This window comes from Ambystoma mexicanum, chromosome 11, assembly GCF_040938575.1.
Source record: "Ambystoma mexicanum isolate Mex_15411 chromosome 11, UKY_AmexF1_1, whole genome shotgun sequence".
Classification (NCBI taxonomy): domain Eukaryota; kingdom Metazoa; phylum Chordata; class Amphibia; order Caudata; family Ambystomatidae; genus Ambystoma; species Ambystoma mexicanum.
The window spans coordinates 1395628161-1395650535 of record NC_090934.1 but is presented as its reverse complement, the minus strand read 5'-3'; the positions used below and the strand labels follow the sequence as shown (position 1 = coordinate 1395650535).

General features: G+C 45.7%; 1 protein-coding gene and 1 pseudogene across 1 annotated transcript in view; both read left to right on the top strand.

Annotated features, from left to right (window-relative positions):
- MAP2K1 (mitogen-activated protein kinase kinase 1) overlaps nucleotides 1-22375 on the top strand; it is a 369367-nt gene that overhangs the window by 174914 nt on the left and 172078 nt on the right. The gene's annotated exons all lie outside the window — the stretch shown is intronic.
- LOC138505329 (U2 spliceosomal RNA) lies at nucleotides 11201-11298 on the top strand (annotated as a pseudogene).

Below are 22375 nucleotides of genomic sequence, written 5' to 3'. Positions count from 1 at the left end.
ACAGTCCACAGAAATAACTCTTCAAAATAATCAAAGATTAAAAAAACTCTTCCTGCAAAAATTCCAACACTCCATCACAAACACTTTGTGACAACATCACCAACCACCGAATAGCAAAAATAGACACTATCCAGGAGACCAACCTAGCCCGGGCAAAGACAACCACGACTGCTGCACCACAGACACTGGACGAAACACGGATTGCAGCAACATTCATCTGCCTGGAACCATTCCAGATGAATCCTTCACCACACTGATCAAGGACACCAACCTTGCAGGATCTCCAGGGTATTGCTGCCCCCTCAACCTCTTCAAAGGAATCCTCAACCACAGAACCCAAGCGACACGGTTCCGGAACCTAATGAATCTATCACTAAAAAGATTGTATAATACCTTAAAATCAGCATACATCAAAACACTGATAAAAAAGAAATGGAATCAGAAAGCCAGAAGACCCAAGCAACTACAGGCCGATATCCAACCTGCTCTACCCAGCGAAGATCCCGGAAAACCATGCGTACAAAATCCTTCTTAAACACGTCGAAACAAACAGAATACTCGACTGATCACAAGTGGTCTTAAGATTGATGAAAGGAACAGAATCAGCACTCCTACCAATATGGGACGACCTGAAAATAAACGCAGACAACACCCAATCGGCCCTCATTCTACTAGACATATCAGCAGCTTTTGACACAGTCAGTCATGCAACACTAATTAAAAGACTAATGGAATGTGGCATACAGGCAACCACACTAAAGTGGTTTACCTCATTCCTAACAAACCAAACCTCAAACACCAAAAATATATCCTGCAGAGTCCCACAAGGTTCCAGCCTCTCCCCTCTACATTTCAACATCGACATGTGACCACTGATGAAAATCATCTGACCCCAGAGACGTATCACCTACAACTTTGCAGACAACACACAACTAATTGTGAAAACAAAATAACCCCAACAACTGGCTCATAGCCATCTACAACTGGATGACAATGAACAACCTCAAACTGAACCCGGCAAACATTGAAACAATGCTCTCACCCGCAGGATTCGACAGAGGGAACCTACAACTTAGCTGGATGATCGGCATGGGAACGCAACCAGAGACTATCAATGTAGTAAAAACCTAGGAATACTCATGGACAACGGATTATCAGTGGAACCGCAAGTCAACGCATCGCCAAAAAATGCTTCTTCCTCCTATGACTACTCAGAGGATTATTCCACTACCTCTCCTTCCCCCACAGAACCCCAACAGCCTCTAGTTAGGAAGGCCAGCACGACTCACCAAGAAACTCCAAAGGGTGTAAAATACAGCATCCAGGATCCCACTAAGAGAACAGAAGAGACCACATCAGCATTGAAAAGCCTACACTTGTTACCGGTAAAAAAGCACATCAGATTCAAAGTGCTCTGCATAGCCCACAAAGCCTTGCACAGACCAGGAGCAGAATTCCTCTAAGGCAAGATTAGCCGCTTTCCCCCAGGAAGGGAACTAAGATCCAGCAACGACTTAAAAATAGAAGCAAAACACTACAAAAAAAGGAAATTCGGCGGAACAGCATTCTCACGTCTAATCGCTAACACCTGGAACAACATGACCAAAGTAATTAGAATCACAAAAGTACACATCACCTTCAGGAAACTATGCAAAACCTGGCTATTCAACAGACAATGGTAATCTAGAAGGGACTTCGGCTACAACACCACCACAGACAAACAACTAGAGTGGATACAAGATAGGATACAAGATAGGCCAAAGAACCACAAACAAGAACCCGGCTATATACCATCAAGCGGCACCCAAAGGGCCACCCAGATAGAGACCACAACAAACAGACAAGCCTTACTAACCCCTTTTCCCTTCATGCTCATTCTACATAACGGACGACTCTACACCAGATACTGGACTAGCCACACTACACATAATACAAACATAGAACCATTACTATGCCCACACAGATAGCCCAAACTGTGAACAATGCAACTATACACCATGATTCCATATTACCTTACAGCTACGGCCACCCATGACTTCGGATCCCTTATGGACACTATCTAACCAGTGCACACAACTTACACATCGTACCACACAACACCGATTCCAACACAAAACAATACCAAACACCTGAGGCACAAAAACGTACCCATACGGTTACAGTGCATGAGGCCTCTCACAAATTGGAGGGAGTAAAGATCTTTCCCAAAGCGTCTCAAAAAGAATCAAAGTACTGTTAAAAGAAAATGTCCTGAAAATCGCCAGAATTCAGCTTTTGGCTTCAAAAGTCCAGTAAAGGAATTAGGAGTGGGTTGACCACTCCCATCTGGGAAGCCATGCTTCTATCTATCTCCCTCAAGCCGTCTGCGTCTGCCCTGTCTTCCCGCCAGCTCTTTCCCTCCAAACAGCCATCCCCAGAGACTGGGCTTACTCTGTTATATAGCCTGGGTGCTGTCCCTATGTCCAAGACCTCCGTGCTTACTGTATGTCCTTCGGAGGCCACTAGGAATTTTGGCAAAAAATGCATTTCAGCTGACATCTTTCTCTAGCTTAGACTAGACAAGTACATGGTCCTGTTCTTCGGAGGCACTAGTAATCTCGCCAATAATTGATTTTTTGCTGATATTAGTGTATTTGAGCTCAAACTAATCAAGTACAATTCTCCGTCCTTCAATTAAATTTAGGGTTTTTGCCAAAGATTGTATTTATTTGCTGTTTGTTCCACAGCACTTGACCAGTCAATGATAATTCTCTGTCCTTCAGTTGCAGCAAGGGAGTTTGCCAAAAACTGTATTTCTAGCTTGTCTGCATCCTTCATGTGCACATCATGACCCAGGACATGGCCCCGTCCTTCATAATAGAACTACAGAAGGCCTGCATGTTGTAGTCCAGTGTTCAATATCTGTTTTTTGTTTTGTAAGTACATTGGCTGCCTTCCAGGAATGACCCTCTTCAGGGGTTGACAGACATTGTTTATACAAGCAAAAGGTGCTGTTCAGGCACAAGGACATTGCCTCGCAGCCGAACCTTTAGAAAAAAAAAACTCTAATGTACTTTATCGCAACATGGAAAAGCAATTCTCGCAGCTTGTATTTCACTAAATATAAACGTGTTTATATTGCGCTGTGCATTATAGCAGGGAGGCCTGCATTACACCCAATATTAAACTGTTTTGAACCCACAGTGTAGAAGGCCTGCCCGGCTTCTCAGATTACTGCCCATAATGAGCATGGCTAATATGGGCAGACATAGAAAATAGATGTCAATTCCTCAGAATGGTTTTGTAGTGGAATGGAAGCAATTCTGTTAGCTTCTTAACTGTTTAATATTACAGCTCTTCATGTGTACAGAGACATTTTTCAGAATGCCTCTCGGTTGGAATAACACCAGAAGCACATGCAATCGTCTGTGTAATCGTGGGCATGTGACCCCATCCTCATCCACGATACTTCTGGAATTCACGATCTCTTGAATAAAAGCTACTCCTGAAACACAGGATTCCATCAATTGCCCTGGATCTGGGAGTGCGGTATCAGGGAATAGAGAGGAGAATTCTGGAATGTGTATTTCTAGGGAGAGCTATTTGGAATTGGTTCTCACAGACTCACATGATCAGATATGTGTTGCAAGTCAGGAGCTGTAGCTCTACAACATGTTTCTTGCGTGTGTAAGGAAGGAATGGTCCTTTTGACCCACCTGTACATTCTGTATGGAATGAATCTTAAGCTCATCCAATCACGGGAGACGTCCCCATGTTCTGTCCACCGAAGACAGAGTACAGGAGCCATTGGATGACACATAAAGACTCCTCCATTTTATCCTACCCCAGACTCCATCTTTTTAATAGGCCGCAAAATGATTTCCAAAAGCCATCTCTCAACTGTCCAGTGCCACGCACAGCCAACCTAGCGGCCCCCACCACCACCTCCTCCTCTGTCTGTGCTGCACAAGCTCTTTTCTCACAGAAGCCCAGGCACGAATTGTTGCAAACGGATACAGTATTCTTTCCCTTCCTCTGAGATGACTGCCCTGTGTGTGACCGGAGCAGAACCACTGCCTGCATGCCCATCCGTCTCCTCAAACCTGTCTATGGCCCCTCGATCCCCACCTTGAGAAGCCACGGTCCCCTAACCTCTCTTGATGCAGATGCACATCTGACCATCATTTTATGAACAGGCTAACCACCCACCCCAGATCTCATCCCCTGCCATTGTATTTCACTGGTAAAACGAACACATGTCGACTTATACCATGAGGCATCAAGCAGATCAAAAACCCCCAAGGTGGGAATCTGGGCCCGAGTATCAAGGGTCTCAGGTCCTTAGGGTGCAATGGACAAAATCGATCAGATATCTAACAAAATGAACTCCACAACGTCCCCATGACTGTTCACTTTGTTCTTTCGTTATTTGTTTCATGCCTTCAGTTCCTGTTTTGCCAAGATAGATTAGTTAGCTATGTTTCAGCGTGTGTGTCTGACCTTCGCCCCACACAGATGAGCCCAGCTGACCACGTGCTGCTCGGCAAACCCCCAAGCCAATCTGGTGCAACTGTCTTCTATGTTTCCATTATGTTTCTATATGTCTAGCCAATTACATTCAAGTATTTTGTACCTATACCGAAGCGTCAGTATTGACGCGTTTCAATCTTCTAATGTGCTGCTCAATGTAATGTTCGGCAGAGCGCTCTTGGGCAGAAGAGCTCTCTGTGTGCATCTTTTATCTGATATAAAACTTTGTTCAACTTGCAATCAATCTCCTGGTCTAATTCCCTACTGGGGTGTGCCATTTATTCCAAAATGTGGGATCTATGTTGGGGGATGAGTCCATTCACTTGGCCTGGGTTTCCCTGTACAGTTCAGAAAGCACAGGATTGCAAACTGTAAGAAACGTGTTTTCTAAAACAGTTTTAATCTGCACAAGCAATCCACACTATGACCTCAGCATCTTACTTTTATAAGTATTGCAGAAGGGTAGGACCACTTTATTACTTTAGAGATGGGGACTCTAGAGGGCGTGGTTAGGCCTGGGATTCAGGTTCTTTTTCCAGGAAATACTCTTCGAAGGGATTGTGTCCTCCGACGTATTCCACATCTGACAGTAATCACTGCAGCTGTGCTCCTTCGAAACATTTTCGGCATCTGCGTCTGCGTCGATGACGTCGATACGCCCCTTCGAGGACCTCCTTCGACAGCTGACTTCACCTGATGTTATATGTAGGATGCATGACGCCCGTAGCCTCAGTTCCGTTTTTTCCGTGAACGTGTTCGCTTTGGAATCTCGGCGCGCTTCGGTTCTTCTACTTGTTGAATCGGTTCTTCGTTCTTGGTTTGTTGTTCGAATTATGTTTTCTTCTTCTTCTACCCCGAGGTCGGGCTTCAAGAAGTGCCGCTGCTGCGGTTCCAAAATGTCGCTTACGGACCCGCACAACGTCTGCCTGTGGTGCCTCGGCGAGGACCACGCTACCGATGACTGCGACGAATGCCAATCTTTAACGTCAAAAGGCCTTACGGGAGCGAAAGAAGAAGCTTTCTGTAGGTAGGGTTTCCAAACCCCGTAAATGGAAATCCGCTGGGCTTTCGACCGATGATTCGAGGGGCGACTCCGCGTCGGCATAAGTCCAGGGGGTCTCGGTCCCAGAGTGGTTCCCGCCATTCCTCTGCCTCTCCTAGGCACTCGCGAAAGCGCCGTCACCGGTCACCTTCACTGTCCTCATCCGAGGACTCTGCCAGACGGTGGGTAGCTTGTCCCAACAAGCATTAATCTCCGGCGGAATGGGATGCATTTCGTAAGGAGATGATGGCGATTTTCGAATCGCAGGGCTCCGTTCCATCCGCGCCTTCGAGAGAAGCCGGCAAAGGAACGCGCTAGGGCCACCGCTCGCACGCCTTCGGGCTCGGGCAGTCGGCACGATCATCGGGAGCCGTCGAGGTCCCGATCGGACAAGGTGGAACGCTCTAGCCATGCCCGCTCCAGGTCCCGGTCCTCAACGCCCTCGAGACCGTTGGAGCCTGTGAGACCTTCTAAGATGGCATCCACGTCATCGGCGCTGAGGCCGTCGAAGTACACGCTCGGGGCTCCAGTCTCGAGCCGTTGTCGAAGCCGTCAGCTCCTCGTTCGGCATCGACGCAGATTCCATCGACGCCTTTTGAGGTGACTTTATCAGAGGTGCCCCGGCGACCGGTGGAAACCCTGAGGAAGGTCAGTGAGGCCTGTGTTTGAGCCTTTTTCTGTACCCTCATCCAGGGATTTATTCCAGCCTTTGGATTAAATCTCTGAGGTGGATGAAGGGTCCGATGTGGAGGGTTTTTTTCCTCCTGAGGATCCTGATGACCTGTTGTCTGGTAATAGCCAATTGGAAGACCTTTGTCAATCTTTACATGACGCAAGTGGTCTTGATACCTCCCCGGAGGTTGAGTTTGGCAGACCTGAGCCTGGCACCCATGCTGACTCCTCGTACAGGTGCCTCTTGTTGAGGGTGACAGAGTATCTGGGGTGGTCTGCTCCACCTGTGGATTTTCTGCAGGATGACCTGACAGATATCCTTGACCAAGGTCCACCCTCTGACCCGGTGTTGCCATTTCATATGGCTTTACAAGGAAGGGTGGCGGCGGCTTGGACTGCTCCGGAGAGTCTCCCGACAGTGAACAAGTCTTTACCAAAAAAATACCGTCCAGCCAGTGGCGACCCCTGCTACTTGTCCACTCACCCTACTCCAGAGGGTTTGGTGTTACAGCCGGCTATGGCCCCGACAAAGCAGGCGTTGTACCCTACAATCCCTCCTGATGGGGAAGACAAACGCTTGACAGTTGGGCGAAGAAGGTATTTTCTTCTGGTGGTATGGCTTTAAAAGTAGCCAACTCTGTTTGTGCCCTTGCAAGATTCACTCACACTCTGTGGAATTGTGTATCTTTGGCGGCTGAACATATTCCCAAAGGGGAGGAACAGGAAGGTTTTCTTGCCCTCATTCAGGATGGCAAGGAGGCCATGTGTGAATCCGTTCAGTTGGGTCTGAACGTGGCAGACTGTGTCAGCAGGTCCATGGCGTCGAGCACCGTGATGCGCAGGTTTGCGTGGTTGCAGAAGTCTGGGTTTTCTCCTGATGTACAGTCCCGGCTTCTCAACATGCCCTTTGATGGTGACCAACTTTTTGGCAGCAAGGCTAACGGGAGCCTTGAGAGGTTGCAGACCTCCAAAGCTGCAGCAAAGTCGTTGAGTGCTGCAGTACGTCAACCTCCGCTTTTTCGTCCTAGTGACAGCAATGGAGGGGGGGGGGCTCCTTTCAATATTACTCTTCCTTTGGTAGATCGAGGGGAGCTGCCAGTCAAAGGGTCCAACGTAGAAGTACCAGAGATGGAAAACAAGGTACTCGAGGTGCCAAAGCCGCTTGGGCAGTTGCCTCTTTTCCCTCCGGCACTGCCGCAGCCGCTTCCGTACAGTCATGAGACCATGTCCCATGGTTCGCCGGTTGGGGGGAAGGCTGGCGCAGCAACTTGTAGAATGGCGTGCCATTACTTCAGATGTGTGGGTTCTGGAGATCATAGCCCACGGCTACTGTCTTCCTTTCCGGCAGAGGCCTCGCGACAATCCACCGGGGAAGCTCTCTTTGAAGAGTCCGGATCAGAGTGGACAATCAGCTCTTTGTTGAACACACTGGAAGGCGTTTTGGTCAAGCTGTTTCGAAGCAGACCTTGTCCCGTTGGATCATCTTGTCAATTTCTGAATGCTACCGTCTGGCGGGTAAGGACCCTCCGGTAGGCTTACGGGCACATTTTCATAGGGGTGTGGCTGCCTCTACTGCTCTGCAGAGGGGTGTTCCCATTCATAATATCTGTGAAGCAGCCACATGGGCATCTGTCCATACTTTTGTAAGACACTACTCCCTGGATTCTATCCTTGGGCAAGATTTAGCCTTTGGTAAGACGGTTCGCTATTCTGCAATTTTATTGGGCATTCTAAAATATCTAAATTCTTTTCCCACCTCCATACGTTGGTACTGCTTTGGGAGCCTGTCATAGATGTGGAATACGTCGGAGGACACAATCACTTCGAAGAACAAGTTGCTTGCTGGTAACGTTCTTTCCATGGGATGTTCCTCTGACATATTCCACATCACACCGTCCCAGCCTGCCCCTCTACAGAATTTCTTATGCGATTGCAGCTTTCGTTTCCGCAACGCTTTCTGTAGTAAACTTGGCAGAAGATTGGTGCCACAGTTCTGGGAAAAAACTACAACTGAGGCTACGGGCGTTGTGCGTCGTACATATAACATCGGGTGAAGTCAGCCGTCGAAGGAGGTCCTCGAAGGGGCGTATCGACGTCATCGACGCAGGACGCAGAACATTTTCTGAAGCAGCACAGCTGTGGTGATTACTGTCATGGATGTGAAATACGTCGGAGGAACATCCCATCGAAAGAACGTTACCAGGTAAGGAAGTAACTTGTTCTTCTGTTTGAAAGAGCTATAACTTAACTAAACGTCTATTTAAGCATAATGTGAACTTTCATAGCAGCCAAACTAGACTGCTACAACACAAGACAAAGGCGCACACACTGCAGAAGAAGCTCCTCAACTACCCATAGAATCTTGCACTGGAGACCAATTAAAGAATTCATATTCCTGCCCTTACCACAAGACCTTCACAAAAAGTTCCGCAAAGGCATAAAAGCAAATATATTGTCATGAATTCCACACATGCACATGCAACCCTGCGATTCACCCACTGAAGCAAGAGCACCCCCACAACCCCATAAAGAAAATGTGATGAAAAGAAAATGGTTGCAGTAAAATACCCAGCTTTTTAGAACTATATGGGGATTTGTGCGATGAATGGTCCTTTCAGAGATTTTTTTTTACTAAATATCCTGCTATGCCAGCCGCTAATAGCATTGTTTGCACAAAATGACCCATATGTTTCCCGCGTAAATCAAGTGTGCATTGCAGCTGTCTGCGAAGTGGGTTGCTGGCATAACTGGTGTAGCTTTGTGGGTTGGTGGCAGCAACTTTCTAGAAATGCTGTAGGAGAAGCGGCAAGGCTGGCTAGCTTTTGAATATGCTGTATGGAGGCTTTCTGTGATGACTCAATACAGCACAATAATGTTTTATTATCAGGATTTGTGAGGTCACAAGTGTTGCCAAAGTGTTTGCAGGTTCATACTTTTTGCAACAGTTACGCATGTACGTTTGTGTTCTTCTGAGGACGCCACATGTTCATACATTTCTGCTACTTCTGCCCCTCCCCCACCTTGCAGACTATGAATCTTTTGTTTCTCAAATTTTGTGGAGTTAGTGATATTGATTAGGAATTCTGTATTGTATGCTTCAGGAGAAGACACATGACCAGTCGCTGCTGTTCCACTCCTTGCCTCCTGTGTTTTGCTAACATTGGTGCTGTCTACAGAGGGACAGTTGGCTTAAGTGAGGACGTGTTATCTGTACAATCTGCTCTCTGTCGAAAGAGAAGGTATGCCTTGTGCTAATTGGCTGCAGCTCCTGTGAAGACTGTGCCATAGCTTGAAGACTGTCATATGAGCTATTGGCGATACACTCCTGAGTCTCCTTTCCTCCGTGGGGGAGTTGAGTCCATTGTGAAAACACCATTGTGAAGCCTCGTGGACACAAGGGCCTTTGTCCTATTTGTGGAAGCGGAGCCTGCATAGAGCTGATCTGGCTGTGTGCCCATTCCACCCCCTTTGAGAGCTGGGATCTGGAAAGGAATGGATCACCTTTTTGGAAAACTATTCCCCAGACCACCAGGCTTACAACTAGACTGAACCATAAGAGGGGGCATAATGCGTCAGGTATTGGGGATGGGCCTGCCTTTTGTGAATGGGCAAACTCACTTGTGTGGGACCTCTTTCTCGTTGTCCTCTGTGAGAAACCTTAAGGTATTCTCACATCTACTCCCCAGGGGTCTTCTGTTCAGGTGGCCAGGGACGGGCCATAGCTTTTGGATCCCGACCCTGGGGGGTGGACAAGTAAGTGAGGATCACCTGGTTGGAGGGTCATTGGGGATGGGAGAAAGGGTACCTGAAGGCCAGACATGGTATCCCTACTTCACGAACACTGACCTACCTGACTCTCCCTCAGTCTTTGTGGCATATTGTAAATCTTATCCCATTTTCCCCTGTAGTGTCCTACCAAGTACTGAGAAGAGGAAGCGGTGGCTCCGAGTATTGCACACCTCCTATTGCAAACACATCCAGTAATGAAGATGAGGCATGTCACAGGCTTATACAAGGTCAGGCAATTGAGTTTAACTCCCTTCACCTGCAGCCTGTCAAGAATGGAAAAGAGTGTAAAAGGTGGAGCCCAAAAGCATACTAGCAGCAGCAGAAGGAGAGGAGAGAATCTGATGGTAACGATCCTGGGAAACCTGCCAGAGGCACTGGGCAGGACCGGGAACCCTCGTATGGGAAGGTGGGCAGCAGGCCCTGCTATATAGTAGAAGTGGAGCAGAGCACAGTAGCTGGTGTGTGCATTGCGATGTGCCTGGCGAACTGGCAGTTTGGTTTCCCATTCGGGAGAGCCGCCGGGAGGATCTGCAAAGAGCCGGTAAGTGTCAGAAGACACTGGGGAGACCAACATGATCCAAATGGACTGTAAATAATTAACGGTCTACGAATGCAATTAAACATTGCATTTATTGAATGCCGAACTGAAAAAAGTTATTTGAGTGAGCAGAAGAAAATGCTGCATCTATTGAATACCAAACTGCAAGAAAGTCGGTATTTCAGTGAGCACAGGTAAATGCTGCATCTATTAAATACTGAACTGCAAGAAATTTGCTATTTGACTGAGGGCAAGTCAATGCTGCATCTATTTAATACCGAACTGAAATAAAGCTGCTATGTGGCTAAACTACGATGTGCTGAATGGTGAATGAACACACATATCAAGTGGCACACTGCCTTTAAAACTCAATATGAACAGAATTAAAGACATGTGATGAAAGTTGTTTTTAGCATTACAAGTGCAAAGAAGAATAAAGAATATCAGTTATAACTGCAAATGTGAGAGAGTCATAAGTATGTGACAAGCCAAGAACTGGTTTAAAGGAGTGTTACAAGGAATACAAGTGTGGAAAGTGAAAACCCAAGGCCGAGGAGCCTATAAAGGGGCCCAGCAGCTTTGAGGAGATTTATGGTTGTGCGACCTGTGATGGGAGGACTGTGCGGTCCGACAACTGCGCCTCGACCAGAAAGTCTCCTAATGTCAAAGTGTAGTATCTGTTCTTATCAGTTTAACATCTGATACGTCCTCTATCTGGGGACCATATATTAAATAAAAAAAAAAAAATAAAAAAAAAGAATCAAGCCAAAGACAAAGTATAGGGCTACTGTTTGTGTGACCTGTTATGGTGGACCATGTGGTCAGATAACTGCGCCTAGACGAGGAAACCCTGAGTGGTGAACAAGCTACAAAGGAGTGTGAAACAATTGGTGAAGCAAACCTGAAAGTGGGTCGGGCAGCAATAAGCCTTGTTAAAGCGCCATAAGCACCAACAGGTGAGTCAAACAAAGAGGGTGGACAACAGGGCGGCAAGCGAGCAGTTTAACAGAAACAAACGGGCAAGACACATCTGTCTCGTATTTTTGTTACAGCCAATTTAAATCCAGGAAGTAAACCTCTGTGGTAAGGACAAGTAATGGAGAAAAACAAGGCTGTGACGAAGGACAGAAAGGATAGAACGAGTTTCAAACTATACCTACCTAATCCAGGGACCTCTGCTAGGTCACAATGGTGTGCCGCTTATCTAACAGAGCTAGAATAAGAGATAAACTAGAAACTTCTATATGTCGTTACACATTCAGCCTTGCAAGTCCTTTACCACACGCTTCCACTATGTGTATGTGTTTGGAAGAGAAGGAAAATCTATTAAAAAAGCACACCAGGGATCAGAACAAACGACATCGAGTAGGATAGCATCTACAAGCGAGCAGGACAGACCTGTGTGAAAACTGTAATGAATGCCGATTTGAGTGAAAAGCAAACACCTTTGAATACCAATCTGAATAAAATCAAACACTTTTGAATATCATTCTGAATTGAAGCATGAAGCAAGTATTGTTGAATACCGATCTGAATGAAAGCAGTGGTGTGAAATCACACCCTTTAAAGGAACTGTGTGAATTGAGAGGAATCAAGCATTGGCAAGAGCCACAGATGCATATGAAACTGCATCAAGTCAGTGGTGGCAAACTGAGCAATGGTCAAGCATCATGAGGAGGTGAAACGGAAATAAACAGTCACCACTGTAGAGCTGAAACAGTGGCAACATGAATACCAAGGAAAAGAGGCAAATGAGGTGTGTTGGTTGCATGACCTGTGATGGGTGGACCGTGTGGTCCTACATCTGCGCCTAGACCGAGTACACCTATTGATGGAAACGCCACTTAGAATTCCTGCAAAGAAGCTTGTGCTTGAAACTAAAGGAAATGTTGTTTGAAACTAAAGAAGCATAAGTTGTGAAACTTGTGAAAGATAACCAAATCAGAAGAGCTGTGATGTATCCCCAGGAATTGTGTTTTGAAAGAGTTGAAATACCTGAAAGCTTGAGGAACGGAACTCCTTTGCATTGTGAAGTGTTTTGATGCTTGCAGAAGGGAACCCCATTGTATACAAATAGATGTGAGGGCAAGCAAAGGTTTTGGACCCATACTTTTACTTTGGACTTCCTGACAGACTATCATTAGTTTGATATAGGTAGGGAAATCCCACCTTTGCAAAGGGTATGTTGGGCCTTCCACCCACCCTCATTGTGTTGAATAAATGTTTATAGCCCAAAACATTACTTCAGTTGTCTGTGTCTACTACATGATGCCTTCACAGATGGTAACAACAAATAGCTCATCAACCCCTTGCCAAGTTACCCAGTCACTCCTTGCTATGGGATATATCCCTTTAACCCACAGAACAAATTATTGATTTGGGAGTGACTGATTCATTATTGCTATAGAAATCATCTGCTAGTAAGTGAGAAATGTTTGTGATAGTGTCTTGCAGTGGTTTTTAATCCAATGGCGTGGAAAGGGAGACAGTACCTCTGAAACTTGAATGTTTTGGTGTTTTGTTTGCAGCATCCGTTATTGGAAACAGATGGGAGAGGAGTAAGGTTAGTTGCTGGAATAGATATGTTCTTTGACGGACTTGTTTTTTTAGACTTGTGAGCCATTGAACACATGGCAATAGAAATTTTGACAATGCAAGATTGTATGTATGCTTTTTTCAGTGCTCCAATTGGTGAATGTTTTGGTAGTGTAAGATTACGCAGGTTAGTGCTACGATCAATGGATACATTCTGGTTATATTTCTGAATAGATATTCTTCTAAATCCGGCTTATTTCGATTTTAGTAGTAAAACTGCTAGACTCGCTGACAAAAATGCAGAGCCCTTGAAGATCAGGTGGGATGAAGGTCAAAAATATTGTAACAGGTCAAAAGAGACCCTCTGCCAAAGCCCCATCCTAAAAGTGGCTGATTTTTCAAAGGATTCTATCCTGCATATGGATGCATCCTTAACGGGACTAGGAGCTGTCCTTTCCCAAGAGCATGACGGCCTGGAACACCCAATGCTCTACATAAGTAGAAAACTATTCTCAACAGAAAATAACTACTTTGTTCTATAATTGGAAGTCCTTGCCATAAAATGGGCTATTGTACAGATAGTATACTATCCATTGGGACGAAAATTCAGACTCATCACAGACCACTCACCTTTGGTGTGGATTAGTCAAAGAAAGGAGACAAATGCGAGAGTTATGCAGTGGTTTGTGGATCTCCAACCATATTGTTTTTTTGTGGAACACTGAAAGGGTTGTAGAGGAGGTCCCAAGCCCGACCCGCACTCAAATTGCCCATTTTGAAGTGCCAGGAACTTTCACGCTGAAGTATGTGACGTATGATGAGCAAATAAAGCAGCCGATAACCGCAGTGGGGCACTGCCCGGTTCCTATCAGACAGACAGCACCTATTGAAGTACCTGCACTTAAGAAACCTTGAACAGTAAGGTACCCATTGAGAAAACCATATCGACAAGTAAGACCAACTGACGATTGCCAAAACACAATGCCTGAAGAAGCCAAGAAAGTCCTAAAGGAAGACGAATGGTGACGTCACAAGAACCCGGACTGACTCACATATAAATGACAACCTCCGAATGACGAAAAGAGACGAAACACCATGGATAATGGACATTGTGTATCTAAAATGAAATGACGATGTCAAAGGTATGCCGCTTCTGCCATAAGCGTGATGAAGATATGCAGCCGGTTTACACGTGTACATATGTTTGGAACCTCAAGAAAGCTGAGAAAATCATGCGGCTTGCTATGCTTAGTAGTAAAATAGATTGCGGCAAGCGCCACCTATGCATATCTACCTCAAAAAGGAGCATTTTATAGAAGTATACTTCCACTGTGCACAAGAGCAGAATCAACCAAACGTTACTAAAAGGCCACAGGAGAGGAGCCCCTCAACACGAGAATCAAAAGCTAAAAGACAAGAAACGAAACTCAGACGCATGCAACCCGTACCAAGAAGCCAAGGTCGCATCGGCTGACATAGACGAACCATAGATATGATATATGAAGCAAAGAGCTGAGTATCCTGTTCAAAGAAGTCAAGATAAGCAACAGAAGGCAGGTGGTGGGCAGAAAGCTAAATCAAATACACAAATTGCAGGGAAAAGGAGAGGATTTCACGGTGTCTGAATCACGTGACATGCTAACTAAGAAGAGTTGGGGCCTTCACACCTACACGCAGACTTGTGCCATGCACAGATATCATCTGAACTCTTCCCGACAGAGATACAGTCTCAAAACCAAACCAACAAGAAATAATTGACACGTGGCCATTGGGGAGGTGATTGATGATGGCAATGGTTGGGGGAAGGCTGGAAGAGTGGGTGAACACCCGGCACCTGGCCGACCATTCTGCACGCTGCAAAGCCAGTGGAAAAGTACAAGGAGGCTTGGGGCCAACCCAATCGCAATAAACCAAGTCATCTAGGATCCTATAGTTTGTAGAACCAATGGGACGTCATACTTTTAGTGACGTCCACAATAGCTATTCAGAAGGAAGGGCTTAGATGCCCCATCTGACACTGATTACACAATCCTGTCACCCCATCACCACATACAGATATAGTACCTATAGTAAAGTTACCTTTCTATAACTAATAGAATTGCATGCAACATTTTAAGCGTTACACGTCAGTGACGAGTTTTTAGTATAAAAGATGTGTTTTCTATGAAGTTAGTTGGAGTTGAAGCAGGAAAGAAGATCAAGCAACAGCCGATATTCATGAACTCCCCGATTTTTGTACTTGTCATTAAACGGACTCCCTTTGCCAAACCATTGAGTTGTCATTATTGATTTGATTCTAGAGTACGAATCTGCATCCCCATCCATCTCACGGGTGCTGCTACCTCATCTTAAAGTGCTATTGGGCAACCCCCAGCTTTATGGGCTGGTTGGGGTCCTGGTGCACACTTGGTAGCAGAGAGAGGATGGTTTATCGATTTATCGATTAGATAAAACACCCATTGACCGTCGACATAAAGTAACTCTGGGTCCTCTGCAATATCACAAGTCCTTTAGCCATCCAGCTAAGTAGACCGAGAAGCTCCCCGTAGATAGTGGTTAGTTAAGTAAAAACTCTGCAGGTGAAGGTTTGAAGGAACCTGTTTTTTTTTCCCACGAACCCCTTCCCATTTCTACGAGCAGCCGATCGAGTGAACAGCAGGAGAGGCAGTGATCCCGAGGATCCAGAGAGGAAACATGCGAACGGTGAGTGAACAAGACTGACCGCTTTGGCAAAAAAAATAAAAAAAATAAATATATATATATATATATATATATATATATATATATATATATATATATATATATATATATATATATATATATATAGGGAAGGAAATAAAGACTCAAGGGTGACCGAGTAACACATAGAAGAGGATACCGGGAAGATACCAGAGCATAGAGGAGGATACCTGAGCAGAGAGAGGATATGCCCAAGTACTTATGCTTAATATAGCGGCTAGAAGAAGCCTGCATCCAAAGTCCTGAATTAATAGGATGAATTGGGAGACCAAAGCGGTTAAAGACGCTTTTGAAAGGGATGAGCTTACACTCCATGTTGGGTAACTCATAGGGGCAGAGATCTGTGTAGCCGGTTGAAGTCTGTCTTGTCTGTCTAGTCTGTCACATTTGTTTTATGTTTTTCTCTTTCCTTTTCTTTTTCTCTCTAACGTGGAGCTTGCGACGATTGGTGCTCGCTCATATTGTTGATATTGTTTAAGCAATGTAAAATTTGACTAAGTGTTGTGTGAGGAAGAAAAGAGATTATCTTATGTATGGAAGATGTTACAACGTTGATACACTTATGCAAACAGTTGCCAAAGCATGCACCTAAGCTGAAAAAGTACTGTGTAGAATAGGTTAAGGGAACCGCTAATAAAATGTTTATGCCGTGGCCCCAGGGCGGGTCACTATCCAAAACGGTCCTGCTACACATGACGACATATTTGCTACGTACAGGGGCAAGAAGTTAGACAAACGCCTAGCGAGTTTAGAACTTTGGAAAATGTACCAAGAGGACAAGGAGGAAGAGCCACCTTTAGATTGGATACTTAACGTATGCACAGAGGGTGGTGAGACGCCTTCCGCGCCACCCGCCCTGCCTGAAACAAAAGGTGAAGTTAGTAAAGACGAAGGATTATACCCGCTAAGGGACCTTAAAGCAGCCACTGGATATAGCAACCCGGCATATGAGTCACCTATGCAAAGTAGTGACGAAAGCCTAGACAAAGACCGAGATATCACCTCCAAGGTCCTGAGGGACAAGGAGTGGCGCGAAAAGGAGAAAGGAGACCAGGCACAAGCAAGTACATCTCTAGATACCAAGAGAGAGGCAAAAGATGGAAAGGAGATGAGGATAGAACTGATGAGATAGCATTCACCCAGAACAAATGGATGGGAGGTCAGATTCTGTTGAAACTCGATGGTAAAGGCATTGAAGAAGTGAGACAAACGAGAGAGCTAGACAAGTTTCAAACAAGTGAAAAGGAAAAAGGATTGAGAGACGAAAGGATCACGAGAAGAGACGGGCAGAGACGAGAACAAGTGTATCGCGAGGAGCAAGAAAGGAAACTCAGTCACAAGCATAGAGTAGCCGACGAACAGAGTAGGCAGGAACTAAGGAAAATAGATGAAGAACAAAAGATCAGGGAAAGGAGAATAAAAAGATGAAGGGATGAGGAAACACGAAGGGCAAATGAAAAGAGATGCAAGGAAACGGGAAGAAGATGGAGTCAGGGAGGAAGCGCAGAGAGTTCGATGACTACATAGACCGCAAGCAAAGACGGAGAGCATGTGATCTTGAGTATCTGGAAAGAGGTTAAAAAACCTGATCCAGTGGTAAACTGGGAGGACATAGAATAATTCTTTACCAAGTACGATTCAGTACCAGGCACGTCTAGGGCAAGTATCGAGGATAACTTCGACACCCGATGCATCGGAGAGATGATCAATGGAATATATGATGAAATGGGGCTAGAACAAGTACCCCAAGGAAAAGGAGAGGACGAGCGTCTTGAGAGCACTCAGTTGTATGACATTGAGGACGCCTCCAGAAGTAGTAGAAACAGAGAGCTGTCCCTCGATGGGTTGACACTAAATCGGAACGAGGGCGATGACAGGAGTTGCACGAGTTGGGCACAGACAATGTCAGATGCGGAAAGAGGGGAATATGAGGGAAAGGAGGATGAGAGAAGACGCAAAAAAATGCTTTTCAAGGGGAATAAGATGGCCGGATTCCAGTGGATCTGCACCTAAGGCATCAGTCAGCCAGGTAATCAGACCGACGCGAAGGAGTATCTTACGGTCAGAGGGCGAGGTCTCCACCACCCTATGTGAGCCGACTAAGGACATTGCCAGGTAGACGGCAATGCGGGACTATCACCCCTGCAGTGGATAGAAAAATGATGAGAGAGGAAAAGGAGTTTCAAGTATCCCAAATCCCATTACTCGAGAAAGGAGGAATGAGGCCACAGTATATATTCCATGGCCACACATGGATCGAGAAAACCTGAAAAATAAGCTTCCAATGTTAACATCGGGAGCCGGGAAATGGATACGTGAGCTGGAAAAAATGACGGGAGGGAACATGCTAGCTATTGGAGATATTAAAGGTCTTTTAATCGCCATACTTGGTGATCGAGCTGATGATGTGTGGACACGTGCCGGTTACCTTGGTGTGACTACAGTTAATACTGCACACGATGGAGCTCCATTTAACAATTGCAGAGCTGCTGTATGGAAAGCATTATGATTGCTATACCCGGATACTTCTGACATGGGAGCCATAATGACACGAAAAATGAAGAAGTCAGAGGATCCTTTGCTTTACATTCAGAATTTCCAAGACGCGTGGGTGCTCGAAACTCGTGAATCTTTGGGGAAATCTATACCCGTGTTTTACCATGTATTATGCCAAGGGCTGCCAGATCAAGTACAGAAGCAGCTCAAAGAATTGGTAGGAATTGAGGCCAAACCGTAGTCTGAAATACAGTTGACCATAGCTCACTATTGCGGATTACTGCAGGAGAAGAATCGCAAAGAAGAGGCTGCATGAAAAGCTGAAGAGGCCAAATTAGTGCAGAAGAAATTGTCAAAATATGCCATTGAAGGGGCAATGATAATTAGCACAGATGAACCGAATGTGCCGCAGGTCAATAATCAACAGCAAATTAGTCAGGACAGTAATGGGTTCTACCCCAGAAGGAGAGGCTTTCGAGGAAGAGGTTTCCAGAGCAATCGGGGAGGTTTCCAAGGTAATCGGGGAGGTTTTCAAAACATGCAAAATGGCAATCAGGGTATGCCAAATCGGCAAATAATCAGACCACCGCCGTTATGTTGGACGTGTGGGATGTCAGAACATCTAGCACACACATGCAGAAGTAAGGCATTGTGCAAAGCGACCAGGGGACAAGAGTAGGAATGGTGAATCACCTGTGTTTTTTCAGCAGGGTGGAAATGGAGTTGTACAGAATCACAGTGCAACAGCAAGCACCAGGAGCACAGCAAAGCTCGCAACCTCAGGACTTGATAAGTTATCCACAAGGACAGTCTCAACATTCGCCGATGCAACTGTCAAAGACAACGAGTGCAGGACAGGCATCGAACTCTGGAATGAGAGCTAACGATGGTGATGGAGGAAGTCCATTCACGCAGAGTGGGACAAAGTTATATATGGATTAGGACAGCTCACTGGGAAGCCTGATGTGTTCTATCCTATCAGTAACACCAGACCTTCATGAGGAACCAGGGGTAGATGTCCTTATAGGGGATAAAGAATATTCCTTCTTATTTGACATGGGTGCAAAACGTTCATGTATACGTGAAGGCAAGTTTTCCTTGTCTGGCAATGCTATTAATACTAAGGGCTTTACAGGAGCAACAAGTCGTGTTCCTTTTACAAACGAACTTCCAGTCTCTATAGGAGAATGTGACATGAATGTGCCACTGTTATACTCAAGACAAACCCCAGTAAACATATTGGGACGAGACCTAATGACGAAATTAAACATGACAAACTCGTTCACGGAGAAGGGCATAGTATGTTCGACACCAGGAATGCATTATTTGAACGTATGTGAAATGATTAGAGCATACGCAGGAAAATCAGCTGTTAGAGCTGTCCCATTGGAACCAGAAATATTCGCATATGGGATATGCATACTAGTGGCAGGGCTACCAGGCCTTGCAGACAAAACCATGAGAACCCGAGATGAATTTCTATTTAGGCCACGAATACCTATGCACGAGGAGAAGGGACAAGTGTTTCCCTTGCCAATACACACAGCCATAGTGTGAGGGAGAATGGCACTGATCCATGGGTGTGATGATGAAAGCAGACAATGGTGCACAGTAATCGCCATTGAAGAGGGGTACAGACTAACTGACATCACTGATGACAATCTATTTGGTGAACAAACAGATGTAGGCGAAACATCAGTTGAGGTAAATTTCGTTTTCTGGGTGAGAATGATCACAAGAGAGGTGCCTCAGAGAATGATGTTGGTGAAAAAACACCCTGAATATTTTGATGATGACATGGCCCAGGTGCCTGTCTTGGTGTGGACCACAGGCCCCTATGATGTAGGCCTCTTGAAGGGAGTCGGAGAAGTAAGGATTAAACTGAAGCCAGGAGCAATTTTGCCAAGGATATGGCAGTATCCCATGTCTAGGGAAGCAGATGAAGGGATTTTCAAGACAATTTCTGCTATGATGGAGCAGGGCATCTTAGTGACGTCAGAGACATCATGCAATACCGCGGTTTACCCGGTCAAGAAATCAAAGGGAGGGTCCAGGAGGCTAGTTCAAGATTTGCGCCTCATAATGATATTGTTGAGGCCGAGTACCCTCTAGTCCCTAACCCGTCAAAGATCCTATGTAACATACCTGTTGAAGCTCAATATTTCACGGTGATTGACTTGAAAAATGCATTTTTCTCAATCCCATTACTCAGACTCACAAGATTTGACGTCATTTACATTCAGACAAATGTGTTTGAAGAGCACGAGACTACCCCAGGGATACTGTGAGTCTCCTTCAATTTTCAACAGAGTCCTACAAATGGACTTAAGCAACCTTGTATTAGAGCAGTGGTCTTCAAACTTTTTTGGCCTGGGCCCCCCTGAGCAAAGTATGGGCAGGCCGGGCCCCCCCAAAAGTGCCAGATGGACAGTATGTAGAAATTGCTATGGAATTTTGCGTGCCGTCACCGTACCCTACTCCCAGTACAGACCCTGGGCTCTACCCACCCTACTCCCACCACTATCCCAGTGCTGCTGCCCGTCCTGCTCCCACAACAGTCCCATAACACAAGCATACACACATCCATACACATTTAAATAAAAAATAAATTGCCATAAACGTACCTTCTGCAGGGGCCTGCGCGTGGTTGCTAAAATGGCCCACTCCAGGTAGCTCTGCCCGTATGTGCGAGGATGCGCAGGAGCACCCCTCCCACATACATACAGGCAGTGCCCCAGCCAGCATTTCCAATGAGCTATGCAAGGCTGGCGAAGCAAAACACCCCCAGCGTTGCATGGCTCAGTGATCATGTGCGGCTGGGGACATGAACTGTCAAAGGCAAACAGTGTTTCCCTTTGACAGTTCAGCCAGCCCAGGAGCACTCCCTCAGCTGGAAAAAGCAGCTGAGGGAGTGCTCAGTGTTTCACTGTGCTGCACCTTAGCGCCTCCAGAATGGGTGAGGTGGCCAGTGGGTGGATGCCCCCTCACCCATTATAGAGGAGCCGGCAGGCTTGGACTGGGCAATAGGGCGATGACCGTACCAAAAATGCAAAATGCTAGTGTAGGCCAGTCAAAATGGGCCACTTTTTTGGCCAATGTGGGCCAGTTTGAGGAGTTACTTCACTATGCAACTAGTAGTTTTGACCATTGTTGCTGAATAAATATTCTTTAAATATCACAATTTGTTTACATTTGAACAAAAAACGACCCCTTGGGTACTATTCAAACAGTCTGTGACTAATGGACTGAATATCCATTTGCAACTGCTGGATATTTTTTCATTGGTGCCTAAGACCGTTTTATGGTTCAGTCTGACCATGTGAGCTGCCCTTTCACATTTCCTCCAATTAAAAATGTTTTTTTTAAAAAAACATTTTTTTGTTTTTACATTTCATGCTGTGCTCTGGGGCCCCCCTGGGATGTGGGGGCGCGCCCCACAGTTTGAAGACCTCTGCATTAGAGAGTGCTGTCTTGCAATATGTGAATGACTTTTTAATCTGCAGCACAGCAGAGGAAAAATGCAGACACGATTCTATTCAGCTATTGATTATACTGGCTGAGAAAGGATATAAAGTTGACAAAGAAAAGTTACAATATTGTCAGCAAGAAGTGCTGTATATAGGCCAGCTGATCTCGCTTGAGGGGAAACGGATTACCCCTGCAGGGGCTGAAGCCATACTGAACACAGCCAAACCACACACGATAAAACAGATGCAGAGTTTTCTAGGTCTTTGCAATTACGTCAGGGCATGGGTCTTTGACTACAGCTCATATACCAAGCCCTTGTACAGGCCCTGAAGAAAGCACAGGTGATGAAAGAAAGAATTGAATGGTCTGAGACTATGGAAGAGCGGGTTACTGAACTAAAGAAAGCCATTTGCACTGCTCCAGTTTTAGGGATTCCCAATTATGCAGAGGAATTCTACCTGTTCTCACACACGAATGGCTGCTTTACGACGGCAGCACTCGCACAGAGAACCACATTGGGGTACAAGCCCCTAGCATACTACAGTGGGAATTTGTACTCAGTGATGAGAGGCCACTTCTCTTGCGAA